The 17,369-nt window shown below is 40.3% G+C and overlaps 1 long non-coding RNA gene across 1 annotated transcript; it reads right to left on the reverse strand.

Annotated features, from left to right (window-relative positions):
- Nucleotides 1–8,653: 8,653 nt before the first annotated feature.
- Nucleotides 8,654–9,927, reverse strand: LOC109199693 (uncharacterized). The gene is made up of 4 exons (XR_002060005.2): nt 9,810–9,927; nt 9,115–9,183; nt 8,930–8,998; nt 8,654–8,790 (listed from the first exon to the last, which is right to left on the reverse strand). It is a non-coding gene; the product is annotated as an uncharacterized LOC109199693 (long non-coding RNA).
- Between the last annotated feature and the right edge of the window lie 7,442 nt (nt 9,928–17,369).

The raw sequence follows: 17,369 nt of genomic DNA on the forward strand, positions 1-17,369 counted from the left end.
ACAGAGATTAGCGATCAGTTATCACTTAGAAATCAGCTGTAGAAGAATTATCTTACAGAGTGAAGACGACTTCCTGTCAGCATTTCAGTTTTCACTAATCATTCATCAGCAGCTGTCAGTATATTCAACGTGGGCTCGCTCTCGTCCAGACACAGCAGTCTAAGCAGACATCCCCACACCTCCCTCTCTCCAGCCACCTCCTGCAGCTCTCCTGGTGGGACAGTGAAGCCTGTCCTAACCAGCTCGGTTTGGAAATTCAGTTCTATTCTATTCTATTTCTATAGCACCAAATCAAAGCTACAGATGCCTTAATGGTTAATGGCCTGTATTTGTATAGCGTTTTACTAGTTCCTAAGGACCCCAAAGCACTTTACATATTCAGTCATCCACACATTCACACACTGGTGATGGCAAGCTACATTGTAGCCACAGCTGCCCTGGTGCGCACTGACAGAGGCGAGGCTGCCGGACACTGGCGCCACCGGGCCCTCTGACCACCACCAGTAGGCAACGGGTGAAGTGACTTGCCCAAGGACACAATGACCGAGACTGTCCAAGAATGTGATGTGTTCTTCACCCGTCACATGCTTTTATATATTTTCTCTTTGCACATAATGTGATGCTCCAGCTGTAACATGGCGCTACTTCCTCATTTCCACATAAAAACAAATGCAAGCTAAGATGAGATGATAGTCTTCTACAGATTAAACTGTTGATCCTTCTATAGCAGGATCAACAGTTTAATCTGTTTGCTCAAACTAAACCTGAGCAAACAGAGAGAGAGAAGGGGGAGGTGATGGGGTGGGAGGACGGACTGCCAGGATCATGACATTTTGAACAGAATTCTCTCTCTCTCTCTCTTGCCTTCACTCCTAAAACTTCCCCCTCTACTTACACAACCAAATGTCATGTTGCCATATCATTATTTGATTGGTCGACATGGTGCATTTTTCCACCAAAACGAACGGACTGTTTTTTGTTTTTTTGCTCATAAGCAGAGAGTGCTTGCTGCGCTGTCCTTAGACAGTAAACGTGACGAAACTATTGAGGAAAAAACGCCGTGTATATATTGTTTATCATGACTCTGGTTTTATGTGGCCTATCAGCACATCAGTGCTGGCCTATCAGTTACTTCCGGCGCCGCTCCGAGCTGGCAGCCAGTATCAGCAGCTCCACCTGACCGAGTCCTTTTTTGTCTTTAATATATGTTTCTCTGCTGTTTTTGTGTTTATTGTTTTTATTTTTCTATTGTGGACTGCTGTCCCCCACAATGGAGCTCAGAATTCTATGGACAATGGTGTTCTTTATTACATTTTTTACAGCGTCTTTGTCCGGAGAGCGCGTGGAGGTCCGACCTCCCATTGTTTACAACAGGGATCAGCTGTTAGCCCTCGGAGCCTCCGCTGCCATGCCTACCGCCGAGCAAGCTAACATCCCCCGCGAGGTGAGGAGGAAGAGACGCGGTACTCGGGCCGGGATTGGGCGTCGCAGTAAAGTTAGGAGGTACCGGCCAGCGATTCCATCTATTATTATGGGGAATGTGAGATCTCTCCCCAATAAAGCAGACGAGCTGGCGGCTCTTACCCGACATCAGAGAAGCTACAGGGAGTGCAGCCTGATGTGCTTCACAGAGTCGTGGCTAACTGCGCTAACTCCGGACTCACACGTAAACATGGATGGTTTTCATCTGATCCGGGCCGACAGAACAGCGGAGAGTGGTAAGAAGAGAGGAGGGGGTCTGGCTGTGTTTGTGAACGATAGATGGTGTAACTCTGGACATTTATCTATCAAAGAGACGCTATGCTGTAAGGACATTGAGCTGCTAGCGGTTAGCATGAGACCGTACTATCTACCGCGAGAGTTTACACACGTGATTATGATAGCTGTGTATGTCCCGCCCTCTGCTAGCGCTGCAGCAGCCTGTGAGGTCCTGCACACTGTAACCAGCAGACTCCAAACACAGCACCCTCAGGCCCTTTTCCTGATCTCTGGGGACTTTAATCACATCTCCCTGTCCTCCACTCTCCCCACCTTCACACAGTATGTTACCTGCCACACCAGAGACAATAAAACATTGGACTTATTGTATGCCAACACCAAGGAGGCATACAGCTCATCACCTCTCCCTCCCCTGGGGGGCTCAGATCACAACCTGGTTCATCTCCAGCCTGTGTATAAACCTTTAGTACACAGAGAACCAGTAGTGAAACGCACAGTAAGGAAATGGTCGGCAGAGACTGAAGAGGCCCTGAGGGACTGTTTCCGTTCTACTGTGTGGGACAACCTCTGCAGCCCCCTGGAGGATGACCTCAACAGCATCACAGACTGCATTACGGATTACATGAACTTCTGTGTGGACAACACCGTACCCATCAAAAAGGTACGGTGTTTTTCTAACAACAAGCCATGGATTAATCCTGAAATTAAGGCTCTCCTCAAGGAGAAGAAGAGAGCCTTTAGATCTGGAGACAAACAGGAGCTGAGAGTTGTTCAGAAGAAGCTGAAATGGAAGATAAGGCAAGGAAAGGAAAACTACAGGCGGAAGATGGAAGAGCAGCTGCAACAGGACAACATCAGAGGGGTTTGGAACAGCCTGAAGACAATCTCAGGACAAAAACCAACCCCCCAGGCTGCAGGAGACTTGGGGTGGGTGAATGACCTAAATAAATATTTTAATAGGTTTGATCAACCACCCACCCCTCCCACAGCATCGTCCCCCCTGCTGCAATCTCCTTCATCAGGGTCTGCCTGTCCTTCATCTCAGGACTTCACACCTCTCAGCTTCACACCTCCCAGCTCCCAGTCATTACACCCAACCCCAGCTTCTGTGGACTCCAACATACACACCCCTCCCCCAAAACCCACTCTTTCTATCTCAGCACTTCAAGTGAGGAACGAGCTTCGCAAGATCAAGGTGCGGAAGGCTGCAGGTCCAGATGGCGTCAGCTCCAGACTCCTGAGATGCTGCGCAGATGAACTGTGTGACATCCTAGTTTATCTGTTCAACCTGAGCCTGTCACTGGGGAAAGTACCACAGCTGTGGAAGACATCCTGTGTGGTACCGGTACCAAAGACCTCCCATCCCAAGGACCTCAGCAGCTACAGGCCGGTAGCCCTGACATCGCATCTGATGAAGACCCTGGAGAGGTTGGTTCTAAACCATCTGCGCCCCCTGGTGAGGTCTTCATTGGATCCGCTGCAGTTTGCTTACCAGCCTGGCATCGGGGTGGAGGACGCCATCATCTACCTCCTGCACCGAGCTCTGACTCACCTGGAGAAGCCTGGAAGCACTGTGAGGATCATGTTCTTTGATTTCTCCAGTGCTTTCAACACCATCCAGCCACGACTTCTGAGAGACAAGCTGGAGCTATCAGGAGTGGACCACCACATGTCCCAGTGGATACTGGACTACCTCACAGAACACCCACAGTATGTGAGGTCACAGGGCTGTGTCTCTGATACGCTGGTCTGCAGTACAGGGGCCCCACAGGGAACTGTGCTGGCACCGTTCCTCTTCACCCTCTACACTGCAGACTTCTCCATCAACTCCCCACGCTGCCACCTACAGAAGTTCTCTGACGACTCCGCCATAGTCGGCCTCATCACAGGTGAGGACGACTCAGAGTACAGACAGTGGACTCTGGACTTTGTGGACTGGTGTCAGCAGAACCACCTGCTGATCAACGCCGGGAAAACCAAGGAGTTGGTGGTGGACTTCCGGAGACGCAGACCCACCACACTGACACCGGTGAACATCCAGGGAGTGGACATTGAGATAGTGGACTCTTATAGGTACCTGGGTGTTCACCTGAATAATAAACTGGACTGGAGCCACAACACTGATGCTCTTTACAGGAAGGGTCAGAGCAGACTCTACCTGCTGAGGCGGCTGAGGTCATTTGGAGTCCAGGGAGCGCTTTTAAAGACCTTCTATGACTCTGTGGTGGCATCTGTCATTTTTTACAGTGTGGTATGTTGGAGCAGCAGTTTATCGGCAGCTGAGAGGAAGAGGTTGGACAAACTCATCAGGAAGGCCAGCTCTGTTCTGGGATGCACCCTGGACCCAGTGCAGGTGGTGGGAGACAGAAGGACTCTGGCCAAAATAACATCTCTGATGGACAGAGTCTCCCACCCCATGCATGTAAACGTTGCTGAACTGCAGAGCTGCTTCAGTGACAGACTGCTGCATCCTAGATGCATGAAGGAGCGTTTCCGCAGGTCCTTCCTCCCTGCAGCTGTCAGACTGTACAATCAGAACTGCTCCCAACAAACACAGATGTTTACATCAGCGCTGTAACAACTTTTACTGTTATAACTGCACATTACTTTTCTCAGCTTATATATACACTAACTTATTGAAAGTTACATGTTTACTTTTTAATGCACGGGTACAATAAACAATCTGCACTTTTCTAATTATTCTAAATATTCTTAACTATTTAAACACCTTTCAGTATCCTGCTATGTTTGCACACTATGTGTACGCTAATTTAAACAACTGTACTGTGCTCTGCTCTGGTAACTATTGTCCATGATGTAAATATGTAAAAATTGTGCTTCGGTTCTGTGTGTCCTGTTCTGTTTGTATATGCGTGTTTTTTTGCTGCTGATACAACCAAATTTCCCCTTGTGGGACAATTAAAGGATTATTCTATTCTATTCTAGCACAATTTAAAAACTGGCACCTTGTTGCTTTGTCATCTTGATGTGGTCATGTCATTGACTTACCACGACTACTTTATTCTTCCTCAGTCAAACAGCAGCACTCATGTGATCGCTTTGCCCCCTTATCTCCAGGTGTTGTGCCAAAAAATCATCATTTGCCAGAAAGTGATTGCCACCCGCGAGAGCGCACGGCTGCTTAAAGCTGTAGCACCCAGATTACTTACAGCTACTTCCGTGCAACTGATATAAGATGCAATAAGCTGAAGACAGCTTCAACCGTCTGTTTGTTGAAAAATAGTAACGTGACCGCACCGTTTTTTTCTTGTTAGTAACGGTAACGGCGTTGTAACGATAGGAATAGTAATTAGTTAGATTACTCGTTACTGAAAAAAGTAACGCCGTTAGTAACGCTGTTACTTGTAACGCTGTTATTCCCATCACTGGAAATGAAGCCCAACAATCATGTTTTTACAGTCCCATGGTCTCAGCCTCAGATACTTTGCAAATCAAACAAAGCTCATATAAAAACAAACAGTTGTACCAAAAACAATTTCTCCCTCATTTTTGTCAAACTATGCTGTATGAAACGTATCCAGTGGTTAGTATCATGGTTTCTAGTTAACCCGAGCAGCGCGATGGAGGCTAGACCGTCCCATTACGTAAGCCTCGCACTTCCGGCCTTCTCCGTCTTAGGAGGACACGGCCCACGTAAACTGCGAAGGCCGGGTCCTCCGAAGGATGCAGGCCCTTTATTGGGACACAGCTATTGTCTGTGTTTTCCTCAGTTCAGTGTCATGATCTCCATCATTCCTTCCTGTGTGTTCGGTCAGCCTACCTGTTTAGTTATTTTTGTATTCTGAGCTTAGTTTTTCTGCCGTGCAGTGTTAAAGCTGAGTTTGAGTTCATGTTTGCCTCCTGGAGTCTGCATTTTGGGTCCTCCGTTCCTGCCTGCCACACACAGACCATGACACTCTCCTGCACACATGTTTATGATTTATGAGTCTTGTGTAGAAAAACAACGTCTATAATTTAATTGATTAGTCATTTTAAGCCTCTTTTACCTGTCACCTCCATGTGACAGTTTTAAAGAGAAACAAAAAAACATAATTTATCCTGCTCAGCATATACTGTGATGTTTGTACTTGGGATATAGATGAGTGGCTGGGACTCCACACACTTTTCCCAAACTTCTCTGCTCACTGCTAATTTGTTTTGATGAATGTTGACTACAGCCTGGTCTCATATCACATTTGTCAAAGTGAATCACCTGTAACACCATTCAAAATTTCTAGAGTAACATGATGGCTGTTAGATTTGTTTCTGCATCTGTAAATACCACTTAAAATCAAAAACACTTATGCTTTGATGTCTTTCTGGGCTAGCTCACCTACCTAATTGTTTAAGTGTTTTGTCAGGCCCATGCATAGTGGACTGCACAAAGCATATATATAACTTCCCACAGTGGCTCATTAGAGGGAACCACGATGACCCTTAAAGTTCACCAAAGGTTGATTTTGTTTATCTGGACGTAGCGTCACTTGGATGAGTGAGCATGCATCAAGATGTTTTGACCTTTGAAGTTCATAAAATTAAGTATTAAATCAAAGGTTATGGTAGTTCATAAACAAAGGGTGCACTTTGTAATTCCCCCACCCTGTACTGTCTGATAAAAAACTGACATGTTTAGTGCTTTGTTGTGCTATAGTTAATAAATGCTTAAGAGAACTATAATAAGATAATTTTACAGTCTAGTGTCAGTTTATGTGTCAGTTACTGTGGGTTCAACTATATTTGAGTGTGTTTCAGACAAACACCCTGCCGAATAAGCATGGTATCTAAAGAGATGCCAGTGGTTTAATATGTCAATGGAAACATATAAAAGCAATGCGCTGTTATATTAGTAGCTAACCACAGTGAATGTATTCAAAAAAGCCAGAACCTGTGGTCATATGCATAGCATCTTTAGCTGTGTTAACAAACTGAGCAGGTAAGACAAAGTGGTTTAACTGACACTAATATGACTGAGACGGAGACCAATATAGAGGAGGTGTGTGTGGGTGGGGAGGTCTAGGACAGATGCCCCACTTGCTCACACACTTTGCAACTGTGCTAAGAAAAAAAAGCATCAAAGGTATAATGCAGGGGTCTGCAACCTTTAAGACCCAAAGAGCCATTTGGACCCGGTTTCCACGCAAAAGAAAACACTGGGAGCCGCAAATACTTTTTGACATCTAAAATGAAGATAACACTGTATATATTGTTCTTTACCTTTATGCTTTGTGTGAACAATTAAGGTCTGTTGCTTATGAAATCCATGAAGTGCTACAGAGAAAATTACATTTTATTTATGTAATTAACACATTTTGAACTCTTAAAGAAATATAACAAAAGGAAAGACACCCAGCTGAACTAAAATGATCCATGTAGCAAACAAAAACTGTTGTCAGCCGCCACCCTCATATCGCCTTTGGGCTGTTGGAGCCTTGACCTGACTTTTAAAAAATTATTGGGAAAAAAAGCACTATGCTGCTGAAAAATGAAAAATAGATATTTGCAAAATTCTGCCTAAATATGTATTTTACCTGCTTAATGTGTGTGGTGGGGCGTGGTCTACAGCGCCGCTGCAGGGGAGGCGGACGCACCTGAGCGGCACCCACAATCACGCCTCGCCGCCTTAACGTCTGTGCTCTCTCTGCTGTTGTGTTGTTGGTGGTGTGTGTCGGGCTGTGAGCTGAAAAGCTACAGCCGGCTGTATGCGTACAGCAACCATGTGTGAAAAGTGGTCAATATAGAGATGCTGAAAAGCATGTTCATGGAAACATCGTCGGGTCTGCTGTGGTATGTTTACAATGGGACTTCTGCTCCTGAACCTCTGCGCACAGCGTCTGCAAATCGGGGCTGTACGAAGTCAGTTTCATCTTTACGCAGGACTGTAAGCTGTCATCTGTGAGGCGTGAGCGGTGTTTGTTTTTAACATAGTTCACGGTGGAGAACAGCTGCTGACATAATGTGGATCCGAAGATCCATAATTGGCCTACCTGGGGTTGAAAGTCTCGATAAATGCACGGCGTTTCTGCGGGTACACCGGCTTCCGCGAGTGTGACGCTTATTTTGAGCGATGACAAATAATAAAATATAACATTATTTTTATATTTCAATATCACAATAATCTTCCAATTTAGAAATACAAGTTAAAAAAAAAGAACTAAACACAAATAAAATACACTTCAGCTGAATACTTCTAATTTATTTTCCCAAACCACCCGGAGCCGCAGTACAAGGACTAAAGAGCCGCATGCGGCTCCGGAGCCGCAGGTTGCCGACCCCTGGTATAACGTTTGTATGTATGTGTAACAATAGACATAAGTTACTCTTTACACTGAAACATAGATTGATAAGAGATTCTTTTTGAAAGAAGACATTGTTTGAACTTGAGGAAATGATAGTAAAACACTATTTACTGGAACTAAAATATCTTTGGTTCTCCAAGTGGTTTCTGTACTTTTTGTACTTACTGAAATTTTGGTCTTTGAGGGTTCAATAAGAATAAATTGTCAGTTCATTTCAGTCCACTCCAAGCACCACCCTGTAATTTCAGTATTCAATAAAATCTTACACTATAATTACTGCTATCAAAACAAAACAAAACAAAAAACAAAAATTTCTTTCTTTCTTGTTAATTTTTCCCTTATTATTGTTGCTTTGTAACATTACAATGACTGAAGAAAGAGATACAGAAAAGCTTTAATTCTTAAAAAGTACACAGGAACATAATATCAATTTCATAAATACATAAAAAAAACTTAATGTGCCATTTAGGGAAGTGTTATCTTTATGAGAAAGTGTTGAGGCTTTTTTTTTTTTTCATTTTTCTTTAAAGCCTAAAACAACAATAGCAATCATCATTTTGTCTTTTATTTTTCTGTTTTTCATTTTCTCATTTGCTGTTAGTAAATTACTCCAAGCATCGTTGTGTGATTTCAGGATATCATGTTAGCAAACCTCATGCCATGGTTTAATAGAAGTCCAACAAATATACTATGTATGAGGCTCACTTGACTGAAGAATAGATGACAGTCCCCTCTTGACAGCATGGATTCATGTCTGCTCTGGACAATTTTGTTTCTGTGTTGGAAACAAAAGTATCTGTTAATATATCAAGAAACACTTTTTTTTTCTTGATGCATGTTAGATCATATAATATATATATATATATATATATATATATATATATGTGTGTGTGTGTGTGTGTGTGGATGTGTACCTTTTTTCTTCCAGTGATTTTTAATAGTGACATACAGGACATCATCTGGATGATCTGAATTGTCTCCATCTAACAAAAAAAAACTAAGGATAAAACCTGATGCCTCATATTCACACATTATTTATATACTGTTTTAATTGTTTAAAGCCCTTATAAAAATATAAATAACTAAATAAAATATTTACTTTTCTGCTTCCTTTCTTTTCTGCCCACAGCATATTTCACTTGATGTAGGTCAGTGGTGTCCTGTCGCACTGAAATGTAAAAAAGAAAACAAAAATGTGAGGAGGAAAAAAATACCTTAACATTCATGCTATGCACACAATGCAAATCATGGTTACAATAGTATAGTTAGCATAGTAAATGATTATTACAGTGGAACCCCAACTTACGAAATTAATTCACTCCCGAGGGTCTTTCGTAAGTCGAAAATTTTCGTAAGTCGAAGCACCCATCGCGCCTTTTGAGTGAGGCGATGCTGAACGATAGGCTATAGGCTAATTGCTAACTGCAACAACAATACGTTGTTCAAGTGGAACAGCGAAGCGCAATTACGAAAGCCAAGGGGTTGTCACATGATTCAGAAGGCATTGTGGACATTGTAGGCTCAGCCAATCAGAGCCAGCGGATTTCGTTACCCGGGCATTTTGCCGTAACACGGGCAGAAATATTGCCGTTCAGTGCCTTTGTAACTTGAATTTTTCATTAAATGGGGTATTCGTAAGTCGGGGTTCCAATGTATATTGAAATCTCATCATTTCTAAATGCATGTTTGAAATACATGACTTTAGTGTCAAGTGTAGTAAAGAGGATGATTGAATATTTATGTAATGATATATAATAAGAAAAATCAACAGCTAATACATTTGAAGAAAACAACCTGTTATGGTTGGTATGATCCAGTAGAGTGAGTCAAAAGATTTGCTTCTCTGCTACTGCAGGGGTAGGGAGCTCCAGCCTCGAGAGCCGGTGTCCTGCAGGTTTTAGATGTGTGCTTGATCCAACACAGCAGATTCAAATGGCTAAATTACCTCCTCAACATGTCTTGAAGTTCACCAGAGGCCTGCTAATGAACTAATCATTTGATTCTGGTGTGTGGATCCAGGGTGATTTCTAAACCCTGCAGGACACCGGCCCTCGAGGCCTGGAGTTTCCCACCCCTGTGCTACTGTAAAAGCAAAATGAAATGAATTTACAATCTGTTTCTGGGAGACAACTTTTCTGTACCTTTGTGCATCTTATGTAGAACCAGGACTATTACCACCAACAACAACAAAGACAGAGCCACCAATAAAGCACAGATGACAATCCACAGCTGAATGTGTTTTTTAGGGAATTCATCATGTGATATTTTAGGGACTTCATGTGAAAGATCAGTCTCATTGTAAGGTGCTGGAAAGAACACGAAAATATTAAAGTGGAACAGAAAAAAGACAAATGACACAAAATAGGGATATATTTAAAAAACAATATATAAATCACCTGGATGATGTTGTTTTATAACAGCTAACCAGCTCTCTGGTGATTCTCCAGCTCCGTCAATGCTGCACTTGTAGAGTCCTTCATCAGACTTGGAGACATTTTTGATGGTCATGCTGCTTTGATTCCAGGTCCCGAGAGAGACACCATCTTTGTAGAAGTCAGTTATGTGTTCTGACTGAGTTTCCTTGTTTTTACAATTAAGGTTCACCTCATTTCCCTCCTTCACAGGGTGGGTCGGGGTTTCCAAGATTACAGAACCAGCTGAGATGTGTAATAAAAAAATACTTCATACTTCGTTATTATTTTAAATTATTACATCTGACTATGATAATAAAAAATTCTGACTTCTTTTTTTGTGAAAAGTCTTGAAACAACCAAAATAGTCCAGCCCTGTATTATAAACTAACACTTTAAAACAAAACTGTATATAGATCTATCTATCTATATATATATATATATATAGAGAGAGAGTGAGAGAGAGAGAGAGAGAGAGAGATATGTATGTATGTATATTTACTTAACATACCAGTAATAGTGATGTTCAGGGCCTCACTTTTTATTCCATCTTCACTTTCACACCAGTATTCTCCACTGTGACTTTCAAAGGTAGGAAAAATTGTGCAGGGTGATGTTGATGTGTGGGAAGCGTTTGTTATTTTATGGGATTTCCACTTCACTCTCCATTCAGTGATGTTGTTATCTACCTCGCAATGTACAGAGACGGACTCATATTCAAAGAACTGAAGTCTGTTTGGAACAATGTGAGGAAAAACTGCACCTGAGAGAAATATGTGAAGAAAGAAGGCAATCAAATAAATTATCTCGTCTTAATAGAAGAAAATAAAGTTTTTCAAAATTCATAACTATTACAAAACAAAAAAGTGATAAATTTACTAGATTTATTTGCCAGCCAGTGAAGGTTTATACTGGCAGGATCTGGATCTGTTGAATTAAATGCAAATCATTAACAGTTTCAGAGCCTCAAACACTTTTGAAGGAAGCTTGTTTTAAATTCACTATACAATGTTTTGTCATTTAAAATTATTCTCAGTATTACAGGATTGTTTGCAATCTAAACATTCCTGTTCATATTAGTAACGATATACTGTATATATTTCTTCTAACTCACCAGCAAAGTTACTGCAGTCAGCTTGTATGACCATGAAGACCAAAACTGAAGAGACAAATGAAATTCTGTGCATTAAATGTATGTGACAACTGTATGCTTGATTGGTGGAATCAATACTTACAAAGTTGAATGCTGAGAGTTGTAACCTTCATCATGTCTTGCTGACTGACTGCAAGAGCATCAGACTGAAATACGACAGAAAAAATGTAGGTTGGGTCTTCCTGTTCCTGTTTTTTTTTTTCTTCTGTTGATGATTCAAATTGTACCAAGAAATATCTCTAAGACACATAACTGCTATGACAATAATAATGTAATAGATGTGATCCTGATTCTGTTCATCATTCATCATTATTGATGAATATGAACAGTCCATCTTGATGGATCCACAATTTAATGAATATGATCATTATTCATCAAATTACAACTGCAGCACTTTAAAACAAAGATACTTGGGCTGGTGGGGAACAACAGCTTTTATAGGCGATTAACCTGACATAAAATGATTAAACCTGAGATAAAAAATGTCCAGAAATTCACCCTATTTTTTTAATGTGAACATTTAAATGTAGTTCCACTCTGCCCTCTGGTGTCACTCACTTCAGCAAGGTGACTTGCTCAAGACCAAACAGAAGGTGATCTTAAATTTTGCACTGACGTTCTGGTCTGACTTCAGAAACTGCTAATTAAAGTTTGGACAGGCTCACCAAAATGACTGGAAGAATATAAATCTGGAAACATCTGGCATGAACTTGGAAGGACAGATCCATCCTGCCTTACTGTTGGCAGTGGTGTTGCAATGGTGTGGGGGATATTTCTTAGCACACTTTTGACTCTCTAGTTTCAGTTTAGCATTTAATCAGCCTACATGATTGTTGTTGCTTTTGACCAAAATGTACCATCCTCTTGATGGCTGCTTCGTAAGATTCACATCATGAATGTACAGCTGACAAATTTGCAACAACCAAAGGTAGACAGTCAAATTATAGCAGCATCAGGAAGATGCACAGAGTCACAGAGTTGTTTGTATTTTGTCTGTCTGTGCGGTCTGATTGCTTTATGGTCACACCCATAGATATTATGGCCTGTTTTTGTGTGGTGTTAACGGCACCTCATTTTGTCTATACTGTGTGTCCTGGGATCTTGCTAAGTGCCGAGCGGGTCTCAGGTCTCTCATCCTCCTTGGAGGAAGCTATGTTGCTGATTTAATTCATTGTATATGTGATGTGAATTTGTTTGAGGCTTTTATTTGTTATTGTGGGTGTATTTATACATTTTCTTTTTTTTTTAAATGTACTCTTTAGGATTTTGTGTAATTCTTGGGGGGTGAATGTAACCCGGTCATAGATTACATATTGTTATAATTACACAAAATGTGTTCTTTATACCTGACTGTTAGGACCTCCAAGCCTGTAGTTATATTGATGATCAGTTAGAGCACCTCCTCTTCTTTTCTTCTTCTTTGGTGCAACTGTATAAATACAGTGTACCCCTTCGGCCTCTCCCCTTTTCTACAATTCCCCTGGGGAAGAGGTTGGTGTAATTTCTTTCCAAACACTGTAAAATGCTCATATAATGTATATTTATCCACCCTGGTGCTTCTGATTGTGATTTCAATTCAATTATTGTCATTATTTTGCCTGTTTTTGTTAGATGCTATAAATTTGTAGTATGTGTGTGCCAAAAATGTGTGTTAAGCGCCCTTAACGCTAGCATGAATATTTAATTCTGGCTAGCTTGGAAGACTTTGCGATTGGATATGTTACAGTTGTAGTTTTTGCAGCTCTCATGTACATTTTCAGATTGGCCAATCTCTAAATGGTGTGCTCAGCCACGTCCACATTTTCCAGCGATTGATGATTACAAAAAGGGCAGCACGGTGGCACGGTGGTTATCACGGTTGCCACGCAAGAAGGTCCTGAGTTCAATTCCACCATCAGGCCGGGTACTCTGTAGGGCTGTGCGATATGACCAAAATCTCATATCCCGATATTAAGACATCTATCGTCCGATAACGATATAAATCACAAAAATTTAACATTTTCTGTAAATTCTGTGAATGTCGGGCAGCTCGACTTGCGTGAAGTGTTTCCAGCTGGGCGTCGCGTACCTGGAGTCGAGTGTTTTAACTGATGCATGAAACGATACATTTTTAGACATAGGTTGTAACGGCCGCCGTTTTCTTTGTATTTTTTACACGGCGTGCTGCGGGGAAAAGCATGTTCTAACGTTTTAGTCTAAGGTTTATTTTTTAGCACCTTGCGGCTCTTTTTTACTTCTCATCCGTAAATACTCTGCATCTTTCACGTGATTCAGTTTATTTTGAAAAGTCTCAACAGGATCTTGAGCTTTATTGTGAAAGGTTTATGTGGAAAATAAACAAGCAGACACGAGGTGGTTTTACCGTCGTTGTTGCTAACGACAACGCATAAAAACAAGCGCTTGTCCGTCTGTAGTGTGGTTATATTAAATATAAGAGAAAGAGAGAACTTTAGGAAATTAATATAGCCACTACAGTGACCATCAAAATAATGAAAAAATATTGCCGTAAACAGTTTATTTTGCGACACCACGAAACAAACGATAGCGTAAAATGAAACGATAGACGTTTTTATATCGTCATCTGATATATATCGTTATATCGAACAGCCCTAGTAGATGTCTGTTTAAATATTGTAGGATGTTGTTCTTATTATTGGTAGGGAAGATACACATTTTTTTTCCTTACAACGAGTGACTTTTTTTTAACATAACAAAACTTGCAACCAGATATTTTTTTGCCAATCACCAATTGGCGTCTCTAAAGTTCTGATTATGCACCTTTTGGACTATTTGATTTGTGAGAAGACATCATGACACCTTTACAATTTTCTAACAGCTGAGTGGACCAAAACAGAAGTACAAGATGTGTGTGTAGCTTAAGAAAAGCAGATGTGGTCTGTCTGGTAAGTCACGTAATGACTGTCGATTTAAGAGTAAGCAGCTTATTTAAGTCTAACAGTGCAACCTCTGCCTATCATCTTTGGTGTGTCTATGCAGGACACTATGATTAGGAAGGGGCACATTTTTATTTCCAGAAACACAAACGAGGTCACATATTGTTTACACACATTTTGGAATGAAGGATGCTATAACATTGGAATCTATATATCTATCTATCTATCTAGTGGCTTCAGATCCAGCGAGATACTGCAGATAATGAGTGTAATAAGTGTTTGCTGTTGTCCTTTTAATCAACTTATTAATATGTGTTTCTTGTTTTTTTGCAGCCATATGTGAGCACACCTTCTGTTTGATCTTCAGGAAGTCACCTTCACCATATCTGCATGGATAAATACACTAATTTGCTTCCATGAGATTAGATGTTTAGATATTTGTTTTAAAGATATGCTGAACAGGTGCACCTTATGAAATGGCTAGTTTAAAGCTATAATAACTGTAATAAAATATAATAAAATGAATGCCACAGAAAAACATAAGAACAATCTGAGTATTCTGAGGACCTCACAAAGAAATCTGTACAAACTTGAACAAAAACACTGTATTTATAAACATGTGAAAAAGAGTTTGGAAAAGTCCTTGAGGTTAATCATATTTTTGTAACTGTAAAACTGCTGAATTTTCATGTCAATCAAAAGTAGTTTTGGGTTTTTTTTTCTTTTATGTAAACCTTTATAAGATTACGGTTACATGTATAATGTTACATGAACAAGTCAGGTGACCTATTCATACTTCAAACCCAGTTAAATTTAGGACCAGGTGTCCCAGTAAAATCTTTTTTACGTCTACTTTTGTGATGCTTACTGTTTGATACCTCAGTTCTATAAATCTTAACTTGACCTTGGTGCTCAATGATGTGTCAGTAAAAACTTTCATCTCAGCCACAGAGTATCATCATCCTCTTGTGCTGTACTTTATCAGGTTCAAAGTTCATTTGGTCAGAAAAATGAGCAATAATATATTTTTATCTTCTGAGAAGTGTAAAATTGCTCAGCGACAGCAGAGTTCAGAGTGGAACTGCATGTAAATATTCACATGAAAAAGTAGGGTGAATTTCTGGACAGTTTTATCTCAGGTTTAATGATTTTATATCAGGTTGAATCTTCTATGAAAGCTGTTGTTTCCCACCAGCCCAAGTAGCCCAAGTGCAATTTGATGAATAAATAAATACTTTTTCTTCCCCCAAACAGTCGCTGCTGTGAATAGCTTGAGTCAGGATCACATCTTTTACATTATTATTGTCATAGCAGTTATGTGTCTTAGAGATACTTCTTGGTACAATTTGAATCATCAACAGAAGAAAAAAAAAAACAGGAACAGGAAGTACCAACCTACATTTTTTCTGTTGCATTTCAGTCTGATGCTCTCGCAGTCAGCAGCAAGACATGATGAAGGTTACAACTCTCAGGATTCGATTTTGTAAGTATTGATTCCACCAATCAAGCATACAGTTGTCACATACGTTTGATGCACAGAATTTCATTTGTCTCTTCAGTTTTGGTCTTCATGGCCGTTCAAGCTGACTGCACTAACTTTGCTGGTGAGTTAGAAGAAATATTTACAGTATATTGTTACTAACAGGAATGTTTAGATTGCTAACAATCCTGTAATACTGGGAATAATTTTTAATGACAAAACATTGTAAAGTGAATTTAAAACAAGCTTCCTTCAAAAGCGTTTGAAGCTTTGAAACTATTAATTATTTGCATTTATTTTAACAGATCCAGATCCTGCCAGTATAAACCTTCACTGGTTGACAAATTAGCAAATTTAGCGCTTTTTCGTTTTGTAATAGTTATGAATTCTGAAAAACTTTATTGTCTTCTCTTAAGGCGAGATAATTTATTTATTTGCCTTCTGTCTCCACATATTTGTCTCAGGTGCAGTTTTTCCTCGAATTGTTCCAAACAGACTTCAGTTCTTTGAATATGAGTCCGTCTCTGTACATTGCGAGGTAGATAACAACATCACTGAATGGAGAGTGAAGTGGAAATCCCATAAAATAACAAACGCTTCCTACACATCAACATCACCCTGCACAATTTATCCCACCTTTGAAAGTCACAGTGGAGAATACTGGTGTGAAAGTGAAGACGGAATAAAAAGTGAGGCCCTGAACATCACTATTACTGGTATGTCGAGTAAGTCATAAATCTATCTATCTATATATATATATATACATATAAAGTTTAGTTTTAAAGTGTTACCTTGTATGACTGGACTCAGTCATAGTAAGCATAGTTTATAATACAGGGCTGGACCATTTTGGTTGTTTCAACACTTTTCACAAAAAAAGAAGTCAGATTTTTTATTATCATAGTCAGATGTAATAATTTAAAATAATAACGAAGTATGAAGTATTTTTTTATCACACATCTCAGCTGGTTCTGTAATCTTGGAAATCCCGACCCACCCTGTGAAGGAGGGAAATGAGGTGAACCTTAATTGTAAAAACAAGGAAACTCAGTCAGAACACATAACTGACTTCTACAAAGATGGTGTTCCTCTCGGGACCTGGAATCAAAGCAGCATGAACATCAAAAATGTCTCCAAGTCTGATGAAGGACTCTACAAGCGCAGCATTGATGGAGCAGGAGAATCACCAGAGAGCTGGTTAGCTGTTATAAAACAACATCATCAAGGTGATTTAAATATTGTTTTTTAAATATATCCCTGTTTTGTGTCATTTGTCTTTTTTCTGTTCCACTTTAATATTTTCGTGTTCTTTCCAGCACCTTACAATGAGACTGATCTTTCACTTGAAGTCCCTAAAATTCCACATGATAAACTCCCTAAAAACCACATTCTGCTTTGGATTGTCATCTGTACTTT

This window comes from Oreochromis niloticus, linkage group LG3 (genome assembly GCF_001858045.2).
Source record: "Oreochromis niloticus isolate F11D_XX linkage group LG3, O_niloticus_UMD_NMBU, whole genome shotgun sequence".
NCBI lineage: Eukaryota > Metazoa > Chordata > Actinopteri > Cichliformes > Cichlidae > Oreochromis > Oreochromis niloticus.